At 36.8% G+C, this 16,472-nt stretch overlaps 1 protein-coding gene across 3 annotated transcripts in view; it reads right to left on the bottom strand.

The window, feature by feature from the left end:
- Positions 1–16,472, bottom strand: part of PACRG (parkin coregulated) — a 580,605-nt gene that overhangs the window by 365,569 nt on the left and 198,564 nt on the right. The window lies entirely within an intron of this gene.

The following is a 16,472-nucleotide window of genomic DNA, read 5'->3' as shown; positions in this document are numbered from 1 at the left end:
ATGAGCTGGGTGGGCCAGTCCTCAGGCCCACAGGTAGCACATGTGGGTGGGTGCCAGCTGTGGTGGTAGTGGCAGGTTGGGTAAGCCTGTCCTTAGGTCCCTGGAAGAGATGCTCAGGTGCCAATGGTGCACAGGGCAGGAGAATCCTCAGGTCCCCAGATGGCGAGCTCAGGCACTGGACATGGTGGAGCCAGGCTAAGTGAGTCTGTCCTCAGGCTCCCCAAGTGGCGCCTGCTGGCACTGTCTGTGGTAGGCAGTGGCAGGGTGATCCCCAGGCCCCCAGTGAAATGCTTGGGTTGGGGCACCAGTGGCTGCACTGCGGCCCTGCTACTGAGGAGAGCAAGGTTGCTTTTTCAGTGGCAGCAGCCATAGGTAGGCAGCTGGGGAGTGTGCACTTCAGCCCTGGTGGTGGTGACAGGCAGGGTAGCTTGTCCTCAGGGCACTTATAAATGCAAACAGCCCACTGCTGCTGGTGGTGAGAGTGCTGCCAAGGGCTGGTGCTTTGGCACTGGTAACAGCAGCCAGTAGTGATGGCAGCTATGGATGGGGGATATCAATGGGCCTCAGGGATGTAAACATGTGGGGCCACGGGTCCCCAGAACAGGATGCATTCTGCTGGGGGCTGGGCTCTCAAAATGGCACTTTGTTGTGGCCACTTAAGACATAGCGGCGTGTGTGGGATCCAGCACGAGCTCCTTCTCTCGAGCAATGCTGTCACAGAGTTTCCAGGCAGCTCCTCATGTTAGTCTCAGAGCCTGCAGGGGTTGAGTCACTAGGATTGCAGAAGTCCATGGTGGGAATGTAATCAGGTGGGGGTCTCTCACTTACCCTTTCCCTGCACTGGGGAGCCTCTCTGGGCTCCTGGCCAATCCCAGCTGAGCTGGCTGCCTTGCTTCTCTCTCCTTTTTTGCCTTAGGTGTTTTCTGTCACTTCTTTGTTGAATTCCAGTGTCTTTCCTAGATAATCTACTCAAAGTTTGATTATCTACTCACCATTTTGGTTCTTCTTTGTGGAGGAGGCAAGTACCAGATACCTCCAGTTAGCTATCTTGAAGCCACCTCCATACACGATTTCTGGCACTGAATCAATCAAATATTACAAATCATGCCAGAAGCCAAAATCGAATGACTGAAACCCAAGAAAAAAATAATTCAGAGTAATCAACAGGTGAATGAGGTATCATTATAACATATGGGCTTTAATTATGACAAATATGTTCAAAAAGAGGAAAATATGAAGAGTTCCCATCCAGTTCCAAAGAACTGGAACATACAGAAAGAATCAAACAGAAATTCTAGAATGGAAAAACACTATAATATTTTAAAATTAGGGATTTAATATATAGGTTTGGGAGCTTGTTATCCACACTGAATAGGGGAATAAAGAACTCGATGAAGTGTCAGTACAAAATACCCAGATAAATGCAGAGAAAAAAAAATAGAATGAAAAGTAAACATAGTAGGACATGCATGAAACAGAAAGAAAGGTCTAATAAACTTTGTTATTTGAGTCCCTGAAGAAGAGAGATTGGGGACAGGAAGTCATATTGAAAGCAATACTGGTGATAATTTTCACAAACTGAAAAATAATCCTCCCTCCCCTAGGTCTTATTCAGTATGCGGAGAGAATAGCTCTACTCTAACCCTGATTAAAGAAACTTGCCTAAGATTTTGACCATGTTAAAGAAACTATGATTTCAAAATTCCATAGAGGTTTCTTATGGTGCGAAAGGTTAGACAAGGAGTTTGAGACTGTTTATTTAGCAAAGCTTCAATTTTGGTTCTGCAAAGGTGGCTTAGATTCTACTCTGAGGTAAGGGTTGAATAACTCAAGTGCTTGACATGGAAAAGAATAGCAGCTTGGGATTTGAATCTGGCAGCTAGTGAGAGGGTGAGTGGACATTTATTATAGAAAGGGAGGAATTTTTACAGCTGGGTAGAGCAAAGCTCAAACTAGTAATGAAAGCAACTGGCTTTTTTTTCTTTTAAAGTTCAAACTGATAACTTTTATGGAGTTTAACAATAACCTCTAACATGGTTATTTGATTCCTGTTTATTCTTTTCAGCCGCTACATTTTAAATTTCTTTTAAAGTTTTAAATTGACAAATTATAATTGTATATATTTATGGGGTACAATGTCTTGAAATATGCATACAATGTAGCATGATTAAATAAAGCTAATTAACATAAAAAAAAGAAAGTGCATGGGGAGAGTGTGGAATAATCAGCGAGGCTTAAAGGAGGCATAGCAGGCAAAACCAACAGCAACAATGACAAGAAAATCACCCAGAAACTCCTCCTGCCGGGAAAATGCAGGTGAATTGTGAAGGCATTGCTGTCTAAGATTTCATTTTACTCTGATTTGATTTCCTTTCACTGTGATGTGCTTTACTCGCCATGCCTTTCCCCAAACCTCCAGTGAAAGTTTGTGGCATACAGGACCTTGCACTCGCAGTACTTTGGGTCATGAAATAATCCAGGGCAGCATGTGGCACACGTGGAAGAGAACGTCATGAGCTGGATACAAGATGCAAAGGAAGGACTGAGAATCCAACAGAACAGGGAGTCACAGGGAGAGAGCCAGAAGAAATGAAATAACCTCCTAAAAATCCTTGGGACTACTGGAGAGAAGAAGGAGGAAAACAAGCCTCTCAATCTCTCACAGTCTGTGGGATAAGGGTTTGAGTTTCTCTTTAGTATTAGAGAAGAGGGTAACCCCAAAAGGCTAGAAGCCATGCGGGCACCCGGTGGAAGATACTGGATTGTGTGTATGCATGATCACAGACACACAAACACACACACTCACACACACATGCACAAACACACACATATACAAACACACACGCGCGCACACAAACACACATGCCAGGAAGAAAAACATAGTGACTACATTCATTAAGGATGTGTACATTTTTCCATGTAATTTCATTTAAAAACAAATTCTGAGCTCTGATACATTCATTATATCCTGTGCTGTAGTTTCTGATAGTCTAGTAAGGACTCATTTCTCTAAGGTTACGAATGTACAGTAATGACCCTGTTTGCCAATATGACAAAAAATTGTTGTTGTCGTCTTCCTTCATAACATTTCACCCCTCCAGTAATAAAACACCCACAAAATCAAACCCGAAGCAGAAAAAGCAACTGTCACTTGCCCCTGCTGCTGGTGAGAAACAAGGCCTGCTGACAGCGGCAGCCAGTCCAGGCACGGAGCAGAGCCGGAGAGCTTCACGTGGGACTTTCTAGTCTTGTGAAAAACAAATCCCTTTCTGCTGCAATCTGATTCATAGGGAAACATTCCACTTACTCCTTTTGCTTTATTCTGGACTCAAATAGGGAGGACAGAGAGAGATAAAAGAGACACACAGAGAGAAAGAGAGAGACCAACATCACACACAGAAAGGGGAAGAAGAGAAAGAAGACACACACAGAGACAGAGAGAGAGAGAGGAGAAATGGGCAGGACAGAGAGAGAGAGAGAGAAGAGAGAGAGAGAGAGGAGAAATGGGCAGGACAGAGAGAGAGAGAGGAGAAATGGGCAGGACAGAGAGAGACAGAGAGAGAGAGAGAGAGAACATAGACAACCACCCACTAATGACAGTCAGATATAAAGAGTAGGAAACAAAATAGAAGTCAGAGAGCTAAAAGAGAAGAGGGGCCTCAATCTCTGCCTTGCCTAGAACAGAGTGTAGGGCAGTAAGTTTGAGTTCTCTCTTAAGTTTTTCTTCTAAACTTGCCTCTACTTCTCATTTGTTGCCTGATCTTGAGCATATCAGGGCACCCCTCTGAGCTTTAGCAGGAATATCTATAAAATGAGATATTTGAAAAAGTTGCTTTTGATGTTTCTTTATGACTATAATAGTCCATGGCTCCTGATCCATGATCCAGAAAAAGTATAGAAATCTATCATACCAAGTGTTTATTTGCAGTTAGAATTAGCAACAAACTTAAATAATGGGTTTGGCTTAGCTTCATTTGAGAAAATACTTTGACATTCTAGGTTTGATTTGCTTCAATAATTTTAGAAAACATAATTACCAGTATGAACTAATTTATTGCATGGTTCTTAATTGAAGAAAAAGACTGACAGCAGGTGCTAAATAAATTTTGCAAATTAGCAACTTAAATGAAATTATGAATTTAAAATATTGCTTAAATCAAAGTAAAATAAAAGTCCAGCACCAAAGGCAGTGTTCAACAATATAACAGATAGAAAACATTCATTACCAGAACATGCTAGAATCAGCTAAGTCACACACACACACACACACACACACACACACACACACACGTCAAATACAGAGATGTAAAATTAATGGAAAAGGAATAAGGAGAACAAAGAATGGGAGAAAGGAGGAAAAAAGATAGGAAAGATGAGATGAAAGAAGTAGAGAAGAGCAAGAAGAACAAGGAATAAAGAAAAACACCAAAAAGAAGAAAGCCTTATTACCTGTGCTTTTCCCTCCCTTGCACTAATCTTTGAGTCCTCACCAGGTTGGCTCTGGGCCCAAATGAGGTACTGGATGTAAATGGCTGCAATAGCTCTTTAGTTTAATTAAGTCTCAGCTATTTATCTTTGTTTTTATTGCATTTGCTTTTGGGCTCTTGGTCATGAAATCCTTGCTTAGGTCAATGTCAGAAGGGTTTTTCCAGTGTTATCTTCTAGGTTTTTTATAGTTTCAGGTCTTAGATTTAAGTCCTTGATGCATCTTGAGTTGATTTTTGCATAAGGTGAGAGATAAGAATCCAGTTTCATTCTACTACATGTGGTTGGCCAATTATCATTTGTTGAATAGGGAGTCCTTTCCCCACTTTATGCTTTTGTTTGCTTTTTTGAAGATCAGTTGGCTGTAAGTATTCAGATTTATTTCTGGGTTCTCTATTCTGTTCCATTGGTCTATGTGCCCATTTTTATACCAGTACCATGCTGTTTGGTGACTATTGCCTAACTGGTACTTAATTAAACTAAAGAGCTTTTGCACAACAAAAGGAACAGTCAGCAGAGTAAACAGACAACCCACAGAGTGGGAGAAGATTGCGCCACTGCACTCCAGCCTGGGTGACAGAGCGAGACTCCGTCTCAAAAAAAAAAAAAGAAAAAAGAAAATCCTCACAATCTATACATCTGACAAAAGACTAATATACAGAATCTACAAAGAACTCAAACGAATTAGCAAGAAAAAAACCAAACAATTCCAATACAAAGGGAGCTAAGTACACGAATAGACAATTCTCAAAAAAAGATATACAAATGGCAAACAAACATATGAAAAAATGCTCAGCATCACTAATGATCAGGGAAATGCAAATCAAAACCACAATGTAATACCACCTTCCTCCTGCAAGAATGGCCATCACCAAAAAAATGAAAAAATAATGGATGTTGGAATGGACGCGGTGAACAGGGAACACTTCTACACTGCTGGTGGGAGTGTAAACTAGTACAACCACTCTGGAAAACAGTGTGGCAGTTCCTTAAAGAGCTAAAAGTAGAACTACCATTTGATCCAGCAATCCCACTACTGGGTATCTACCCAGAGGAAAAGAAGTCATTACACGAAAAAGATACTTGCACATGCATGTTTATAGCAGCACAATTCCCAATTGCAAAAACATGGAACCAACCCAAATGCCCATCAATCAACGAGTGGATAAAGAAACTGTGGTATATATTTACAATGGAATACTATTCAGCCATAAAAAAGGAATGAATTAATGGCATTCACAGCAACCTGGATGAGATTGGAGACTATTATTCTATGTGAAGTAACTCAGGAGTGGAAAACCAAATATTGTGTGTTCTCATTCATAAGTAGGAGCTAAGCTATGAGGATGCAAAGGCATAAGAATGACACAATGGACTTTGGGGACTCAGTGGAAAAGGATGGGAAGGGGGGTGAGGGATAAAAGTCTATAAACTGTGCAATGTATACTACTTGGGTGATGGGTGCACCAAAATCTCACAAATCACCACTAAACAACTTACTCTTGTGACCAAATACCACCTTTTCCCCAATAACCTATGAAAATAAAAAAAAAAATTTAAAAATGACTGCAAATAAACCCCAAAGCACTAAGCAAGGGAGTGGAATTGTTGTTTTATACTTTTCTCAAATTTTCACTTCCTAGATTTGAAGTTTTGGTCCAACCGAGACAACAGGATATGTTACTAAATGATTAATATTGTTACAGGGATGCTACCACATTACACTATTTTGATTAAGATATGGTTGGTAAATATACCCGCAAGCCTTACATTACAAGGGCTCTGGCTAATTTGTAACCTAGGGCAAATACGACCATACTTAGAATGGAAACTGGTTTGGGGAGGGAGGTCTACGTCACTGATAGAACGAGAGATCTCCTAATTCATCTTGCAAGTGTCACCCATCTAGAAAGTAACTCCCGAGATGTAGATGTGAAGAGGCTGCTCTCTGCCTGTGGACAAGCTGAGATCTAGATAGATGTCTCTTGGCCTCCATGTGAGGGTCTTCTGCATCCTCCCGCATTCTTTCAGTGTTGGGATCCCACAGGTTTTGTTCTTAGCACTCCCTTCTCTCTCTACACCTGCACTGTCTAGCACAGCAGCCAGCAGCTACCTGTGGTTGTGTTTGAAATGTGGCTGATACCACATGTTGAGATGATATTTTAAATATATCAGGTTAATTCATTAAAGTTAATTTTACCAATTTTATTTTACTTTTTAAAATGTGGCTACTAGAAGAATATAAAATAATATGTGATTCATATTATATTTCTATTGAACAGTGCTGCTCTTCACTGTTCAACTGGATTGTCTAAGCTCCACCCATGCCTTTTCAGTTATTCTGACAAATGACATCAGTCCAGACCTTTCTTTTGAACTTCAAATCAACTTATTCCTTTTCTACTCTGGCACTTTCAAACTCAGTGTATTTCAAATTCAACTCATTTATCTCGTTCTCACGAGAAAAGTATCCTTTTTCACATGCTTCTCTTTTTCAAGTCAGAAACTGAAAAGATGGCCTTGACCTCTCTCTATTGAATGCTTAACCCAGTCGTATAGATGCATGATTTCTAAAATATTTTAGAAATGCACATCTTAGTAAGACCATGAAAGTAAACAGGTCTCTCTATAAGCCAAACTAAACAACAAAAAAATTCTGAACAATTACAGATATATACTTTTCAAATGAATTATTTGCTTTTAATTTAATACCATAATTGTTAAAGCAGTCTATTAACAACAGAAGCAATATTTAGAATGCATGCTTAACAAAGCAATATAGAATATTAACTAATTAAAATATAAAATTATAATGGAAACAATAAATTGGCAAGGGATCATTTATCTTTTGGATACTATAGTAACATTTTCTGCAATATAGTGTGCTTGGCAAGATTCAGTATCGGAATGTCCTCTCACTACCAATTCTGAGTATATTTTTAGGCACTGCAAGGCAATGCTTGCTCAATGGAATTGGCTATATCACTATATTAATAGCTTTGAGACACACTAAGCCTTACCAAAAACATATCATGTTGAGTGAATAGCAAAGATTGGTTAAGTTAATACATTTATAAACAAAATTGAGCTTGAGATTCTACTCATGGCAAGTCTACTCCCAACACCAAAACACCCACAAATGTAATGCAAATATTAGCTAAGGAGAGAGAGATAAACCTCAATACAATAAAAGCTGGGGACTTCAATACCCCACTTTTAGTTTTGGAAAAATCATCTAGACAGAAAATTTACCAAGAAACATTGGACTTAAACTGCACTACAGACCAAATGTACCTAAGAGACAAGACATTTCATCAACTGCAATATACATATTCTTCTCATCAGCACATGGAACATTCTCCAGGATAAACCATATATTAGGCCACAAAACAAGTCTCAACACATTTCAAGAAATCAAAGTCCTATTGTTTTCTCACATCACAATGTAATAAAACCAGAAATAATAAGAACTTTGAAAATACAAATGTATGGAGAGTAAACAACACACTTCTGAATGACAAATGGGTCTACGAAGAAATTAAGAAGTAAATTAAAAGTCTTGAAACTAGTGAAAATAAAAACACTATATATATACCAAATCATATGAGATATAGCAAACTCTGTACAAAGAGGAAAGTTTAGAGCAATAAACACCTAAATCAAAAGTAGAAAGAATTCAAATAAACAACCTAATGATGTATCTCAGAGAATTAGAAAAGCAAGGAAAAAAACCCCAAAATCTTTTGAATGTTTATAAAGATGAGAGCAGAAATAAAGAAAGACGAAAATATTTTACTAATTCGAAGATGTAAAAAGTTGTTTTTTAAAGATAAGCAAAATTGGAAAACCTTTAGCTACACAAACAACAAAAAAGAGAAGACTCAAATAAATAAAATTAGAAATGAAAAGGACACTTAACAACTATGATCAGAGACATGCAAATAAGTAGAGATTATTATAACAACTATACAACAACAAATTAGAAACTTAGAAAAATGATAAGCTTCTGGACACATAAAACCTACTAAGACTGAACCATGAAGAAACAGAAAATTTCAATAAACCAATAATAAGTAACAAAATTGAAGCTATAATGAACAGTCTCCTATGAAGGAAAAGCCCAGGATCCAATTGCTTCACTGCTAAATTCTACCAAATGTTTAGAGAACTAATGCCAATTATACTCAAACTCTTCAAACAAATTTTGTGTAGTTTTAGAAGCTTTATTGAAGTAAAATTAATATTGAAATATGCACTATTAAAGTGTACAATTTGATAAGTTTTGACAGATGTGTACACCCATGAAACACTATCACTTCAGTGAAGATAGTGAACATACCTATCAACCCCAAAAGTTTTCTCATGCTTCTTTATGATTCCTCTCTCACCTCTCCCCACCCCATGTTGTCACTATAAATGTAATAAATGCTTGTATTTTCTAGAGTTTTATATAAATGGAAACATAAAGTATGTAGTCCTTTTTGTTTGGTTTCTTTTATTCAACATTAATTTTTTTAGCTGTATCCATGCTGTTAAGTGTATCAGTAATTCATTTCTTTTTATTGCTGAGTAGTAGTAGTCTATAGTATGCGTACATCATCATTTGCTTACCCAAGAACTTGTAGGTGAACATTTGGGTTATTTCCAGTTTAGGGTATTTACATATAAAGCCCTTATCAACATTCATGTCGACATCATTGTATGAACATACGTTTTCTTTCCTTCTGGATAAATGCCTAGAAGTGAAATGGCTATACATAAGGCATTTGTATCTTTGACTTTTTGAGAAACTGGCAAACTGTTCTCTAAATTGGTTGTACCATTTTACATTCCCATCAACAGTATATGAATGTTCCAGTTCCTCTACATCCTCACCAAGACATGACATAATAAGTCTTTTTCATTGTAGCCACTCTAATAGGTGTGTAATGGTATCGCCGTTATTTTCATTTTCATTCCTAATGAACTAATCATGTGGCACTTGGCATATGTTTATTTGCTTTCTGTATATCCTTGGAGACAACTGATTTTTGACAAAAGTACAAAGGCAATCCAATGGAAGAAGGATAATCTTTTCAAAAATGGTGCTGAAACAATTGCATATCATATCAACTGCAAAAATTGATCCATATCTCATGGCATAAACAAAATTTAACTCAAACTATCATGGACCCAAATGTAAAACATAAAACTATAAAACTTCTAGAAGAAAATCTAGGAAAAAAATTTTGTGACCTTGGGTTAGGCAAATTTTTTTTATATATGACATCAAAAGCATGATCCATGAAAGAATAAACTGATGAAACTGGACCTCATAAACATTTTAAAAATATCTTTTCTTTGAAAGGCACTGTTAAGAGAATAAAAAGACAACTTGTGTGCTGGAAGAAAATATTTGCAAAGCATACATCTGATAAAGAAGTTGAATCCAGATATATAAAAAGAACTCTCATAAATCAGTAAGAAAACAAACAGAAACTCTTCAAAAATTTTTTGTAGAAGAAAGAATACTTGCAAACTCTGTAAGGCTAGCATTACTCTGATACCAAAATCAGGCAAGGACACAATGAAAAAAGAAAACTACAGGCCAATATCATTGATGAACATATATGCAAAAATTCTCAACAAAATACTAGCAAACTGAATCCAAAAGCACTTCAAAAAGATAACACAGCATGATCAAGTGGCATTCATCCCAGGGATGCAAGGAGGTTTCCACATATACAGCTCAATAAATGTGATACATCATATTAACAGTACCAAGAAAAAAACCATATAGATACTGAAAAGGTATTTGACAAAATTCAACATTCCTTTATGATAAAAACTTTCAACACACTGGTATAGAAAAATAAACTTAAAAATAACAAAGGCCACATATGAAAGACTCACAGCTAATATAATACTGAACGGAGAAAACTGAAAGTCTTTCCTCTACAATATGGAACAAGAAAAGGATGCCCACTTTTACTACTTTTATTCAACATAATAATGGAAGTCCTGGCTATAGCAATTAGGTAAGAAAAATAAACAAAGGGCGTCCAAATTGGAAAGGAAGAAGTTAAATTAGTCTTGTTCAAAGATATCATATTATATATAGAAAAGCCTAAAGATTTACTACAAAAAAAACCATTAGAACTAATAAACAAATTCAGTAGAGTTGCAGGATACAAAATCAACATACAAAAATCAGTCATAATTATATATGTCAAAAGCAATCAGTCTGAAGAAGAAATCAAGGAAGTAATTCCATCTACAAAAGTTACAAAGAATATAAAATATCTAGGAATCAATTTAACCAAAGGAGTGGAAGACCTATACAAGGGAAACTGTAAAACACTGATAAAAGGACTTTGAGAGGCCAGAAAAAAATAAAAAGATACTCCATGCTCATGGATTGGAATAACTAATTTTGTTAAAGTTACTACCCAAAGCAACATACATATTCAATGCAATCCCTGTCAAAATACCAATGACATTCTTAACAGAAATATATATATTTTTTAAATCCTGAAGTTTATATGGAATCACAAAAGACCTAAAATACCCAAAGAAATCTTGAGCAGAGAACACACCCCAAAACAAAGCAAAGCTGGAGACATCACACTACCAGATTCAATATATATTACGAAGCTATTGCAACCAAATGAGCATGGTACTGGCATAAAAATGGACACATAGACCAATGAAACAGAATAGAGAACCCAGATATAATAAATCCATGCATTTAAAGCCAACTCATTTTTGAAAAAGTTGCCAAGAACATACAATGGGAAAAGAGCAGTCTCTTTAATACATGGTACTAGGAAAACTGGACATTTGTGTGCAGAAGAATGAAATTAAACCCTTACCTCTCACCATCTACAAAAATATATCAAATAAAAATGGATTAGAGACTTAAATTTAAGACCTCAAACTGAAACTACCAGGAGAGATCATTGGGGAAAATGCTCTGGGACATCAGTCTAGGTAAGTGTCTTTTGTGTAAGACCTCAGAAGCAAAGATGATCAAAGCAAAAATGGACAAATGGGATTATGTGAAGCTAGAAAGCTTGTGCACAGCAAGGAAACAATCAACAAAGTGAAGAGATCACCCACAGAATTGGAGAAAATATTCACAAACTATCTATCTGACAAGCGATTAATAAACAGAATTATAAGGGACTCAATAGCAAAAAGTAAATAATACAATTTAAAAATGGGCAGCAGATCCAATAGACATTTCTCCAAAGAAGACTTACAAATAGCCAATGGGTGTATAATCAGAGAAATGCAAATTCAAACCACAATGAAACATCTCACTCCAGTTAAATGCCTTTTACCAAAAAGGAAATTAAGGATGCCGGTGGGAATGTTGAGAACGGGGAACTCTTGTACACTGTTAGTGGGAATGTACATTAGTACAGCCAGTAAGAAAAACTGTATGAAGTTTCCTCAAAATACTAAAAATAGAACTCCCATATGATCCAGCAATTCCTCTGCTGGGTATTTATCCAAAAGAAAGGGAATCAATATATTAAAGAGATATCTGTACTGTCATGCTTATTGGAGCACTATTCACAATAGGCAAACAATGGAATCAACCTAAGTGACCATCAGTGGATGACTGGATAAAGAAAATGTAACATATATACACAATGGAATATTATTCAGCATAAAAAGGATGAAATCCTGTCATTTGCAGCAACATGGATGGAACTCATGGTCATTATGTTACATAATATATTCCATGCACAGAAAGACAAATACCACACATTCTCACTTACATGTGGGAGCTAAAAAAAAAAGTGGATCTTATTAAGAAGAAAACAAATTGGTTGTTACCAGAGGTTAGAAAGAGTGGGGAGCGGGGGGAGGAAATAAAAACAAGGTGATTAATGGCTATGTGACATACATATAGCCATATACAATATGATAGAAGAATAAGGCCTAGAGTTTGATAGATCTGTAGGGTGACTATAGTATACAACAATCTATATTGCATTTTTCCAAATAGCTAAGAGAATAATTCAAATCTTTCTAGAATAAAGAAAAGACAAATCTTGAGGGTGATGGATAACACAGTCACACTGATTAGATCTTTACAAATTATATGAATGTATTGAATTATCACATGTACCCAGAAAATATGCAAATCTATTATGTATCAATACAAAAAATTTAAAAATAGTTTCTTTGGAGAGTATTTTAAAATTATGAAAAAAACCATTAGCTAGACTAGAAAAAAATAGAGAAGACCAAGATACATTTAAATCAGAAATGAAAAAGGAGACATAACAACTGAGACCACAGAAATACAAAGGATCATTAGGGACTATCATGAACAACTATATGCCAACAAATTGGAACACCTAGAGAAAACGGATTAATCTCTGGGCACATATAACCTACCAAAATTGAACCAAGAAGAGCTAGAAAACCTTAACAGACCAATGATGAACAAAGAGATTGAAGCCATAATAAAAAGTCTCCCCCTAAAAAAAGCCCAAATGGATTTACTGCCAACTTCCACTGAACTGTTAAAAAAGACCAAACACAGATTTTTCTCAATTCCAAAAAAACTGAAGAGGAGAGAATTCTCCCAAACACATTCTATGAGGCCAGCATTACCCTCATACCAAAACCAGACAAAGACAACAAATAAAGGAAACTACAAACCAATATTAGCAATGAACATAGGGAAATTCATCAACAAATTCATCAACAAAATACTGGCAAATCAAATCCAACAGCACATGAAAAAGATAGTATACTACGATCCACTTTCATTCATCCCAGGGATCCAAGAATGTTTCGGTTTTTTTTTTGTTTGTTTGCTTTTTTTTTTTTTAAACTTTATTTTAAGTTCTAGGATACATGTGCAGAATGTGCAGGTTTGTTACACGGGTAAACATGTTCCATGATAGTTTGCTGCACCTATCAACCCATTACCTATGTATTAAGCCCCTCATGCATTAGCTATTTATCCTGATGCTCTTCCTCCCCCTGACCCCCAACAGGCCCTCGTGTGTGTTGTTCGCCTCCCCATTTCCATGTGTTCTCATTGTTCAGCTCTGACTCATGAGTGAGAACATATGGTGTTTGGTTTTCTGTTGCTATGTTAGTTTACTGAGGATGATGGCTTCCAGCTCCCTCCATGTCCCTGCAGAGGATGTAATCTCATTCTTTTTTATGGTTGCATAGTATTCCATGGTGTATATGTACCATACTTTCTTGATCCAGTCTATTATTGATGGGCATTTGGGTTGATTCCATGTCTTTGCTATTGTGAATACTGCTGCAATAAACATACATGTGCATGTATCTTTATAATATAATTATTTATATTCCTTTGGGTATATACCCAGCAATGGGATTCCTGGGTCAAATGATACTTCTGGTTCTAGGTCCTTGAGGAAAAGCCACACTGTCTTCCACAATAGTTGAACTAATTTACATTTCCACCAACAGTATAAAAGTGTTCCTATTTCTCCACAGCCTCTCCAGCATCTGTTATTTCCTGACTTTTTAATAATTGCCATCCTGACCGGTATCTCATCGTGGTTTTGATTTGCATTTCTCTAATGATCAGTGATGTTGAGTTTTTTTGCATATGTTTGTTGGCTGCATAAATATCTTCTTTTGAGAAGCATCTGTTCATGTGCTTTGTCTACTTTTTGATGGAGTTGTTTGTTTTTTCTTGTAAATTTGTTTAAGTTCCTTGTAAATTCTGCATATTAGACCTTTGTCAGATGGGTAGATTGCAAAAATTTTCTCCCATTCTGCAGGTTGCCTGTTTGCTCTGATGATAGTTTCCTTTGCTGTGCAGAAGCTCTTTAGTTTAATTAGATTCCATTTGCCAATTTTTGCTTTTGTTGCAATTGCTTTTGGTGATTTCATCATAAAATCTTTGTCCATGCCTATGTCCTGATTGGTATTGCCTAGGTTTTCTTCTAGGGTTTTTGTGGTTTTGGGTTTTACATTTAGGTCTTTAATCCATCTTGAGTTAATTTTTGTATAAGACATAAGGAAGGGACCCAGTTTCAGTTTTCCACATATGGCTAGCCAGTTCTCCCACAGCATCACTTGTTAAATAGGGAATCCCTTCCCCATGGCTTGTTTTTGCGAGGTTTGTCGAAGATCAGATGGTTGTAGATGTGTGGTCTTATTTCTGAGATCTCTATTCTGTTTCAATGGTCTATGCATCTGCTTTGGTACCCGTGCCATGTTGTTTTGGTTACTGTAGCCTTGTAGTATAGTTTGAAGTCAGGTAGTGTGATGCCTCCAGCTTTGTTCTTTTTGCTTAGGCTTGTCTTGGATATATGGGCTCTTGTTACCATATGAATTTTAAAGTAGTTTTTTTTTCTAATTCTTTGAAGAATGCCAATGGTAGTCTTATGAGAATAGCATTGAATCTATAAATTACTTTGGGCAGTATAGCCATTTTTCATGATATTGATTCTTCCTATCCATGAGGATGGAATATATTTACATTTGTTTGTGTCCTCTCTTATTTTCTTGAGCAGTGGCTTGTGGTTCTCCTTGAAGAGGTCCTTTATATCCCTTGCTAGCTGTATTCCTAGGTATGTTATTCTCTTTGTAGCAGCTGTGAATGGGAGTTCATTCATGATTTGGCTCTCTGCTTGTCTACTGTTGGTGTATAGAAATTCTTGTGATTTTTGCACATTGATTTTGTATCCTGAGACTTGCGTATCAGCTTAAGGCACTTTTGGGCTGAGATGATGGGGTTTTCTAGACATAGGAGGATCATGTCATCTGCTAATAGAGACAATTATTTCCTCTGTTCCTATTTGAATACACTTGATTTCTTTCTCTTGCCTGTTTTCCCTAGCCAGAACTTCCAATACTATGTTGAATAGCAGTGGTGAGAGAAGGCATCCTTATCTTGTTCCAGTTTTCAAAGAGAATGCTTCCAGCTTTTGTCCATCCAGTATGACATTGGCTGTGAGTTTGTCATAAATAGCTCTTATTATTTTGAGATATGTTCTATCAACACCTAATTTATTGAGAGTTTTTAACATGAAAGGATGTTGAATTTTATTGAAGGGCTTTGCATCTATTGAGATAATTGTAGTTTTTGTCACTGGTTCTGTTTATGTGATAGATTATGTTTATTGATTTGCTATATTGAACCAGCCTTGCATTCCAGGCATGAAGCTTACTTGATTGTGGTAGATAAGCTTTTTGATGCATGGCTGGATTCAGTTTGCCAGTATTTTATTGAGGATTTTTGCATTAATGCTTATCAGGGATATTGGCCTGAAGTTCTCTTTTTTTGTTGTGTCTCTGCCAGGGTTTTGTGTCAGGATGGTACTGGCCTCATAAAATCAGTTAGGGAGAAGTCCCTCCTTTTCAATTGTTTGGAATATTTTCAGAAGGAATGGTACCCGCTCCTCTTTGTACTTCTAGCAGAATTTGGCTGTGAATCCATCTGGTCCTGGACTTTTAATGGTTGGTAGGCTATTTATTACTGCCTCAACTTCAGAACTTGTTATTGGTCTATTCAAGGATCCTACTTCTTCCTGGTTTAGTCTTGGGAGGGTATATGTGTCCAGGAATTTATCCATTTCTTCTAGATTTTCTAGTGTATTTGCATAGAGATGTTTATAGTGTTCTCTGATTGTGGGTATTTCTGTGGGGTCAGTGGTGATATCTCCTTTATTATTTTTTATTGTGTCTATTTCATTCTTCTCTCTTTTCCTGTTTATTAGTCTAGCTAGCAGTCTATTTTATTAAGTATTTTCAAAAACCCAGCTCCTGGATTGATTGATTTTTTTGAAGGACTTTTCGTATCTCTATCTCCTTCAGTTCCACTCTGATCTTAGTTATTTCTTGTCTTCTGCTAGCTTTTGGATTTGTTTGCTCTTGCTTCTCTAGTTCTTTTAGTCATCATGTTAGGGTATTGATTTGCAAGAATGTTTCAGTACCATAAGTCAATAAATGTGATATACTAAATCAACAGAATGAAGGACAAAAACTGTATTATC

This window comes from Hylobates moloch, unplaced genomic scaffold (assembly GCF_009828535.3).
Source record: "Hylobates moloch isolate HMO894 unplaced genomic scaffold, HMol_V3 SCAFFOLD_2, whole genome shotgun sequence".
In the NCBI taxonomy this organism is placed as follows: domain Eukaryota; kingdom Metazoa; phylum Chordata; class Mammalia; order Primates; family Hylobatidae; genus Hylobates; species Hylobates moloch.
Note: the sequence above shows the minus strand (reverse complement) of the source record. Positions and strands in the feature narration are given on the sequence as shown.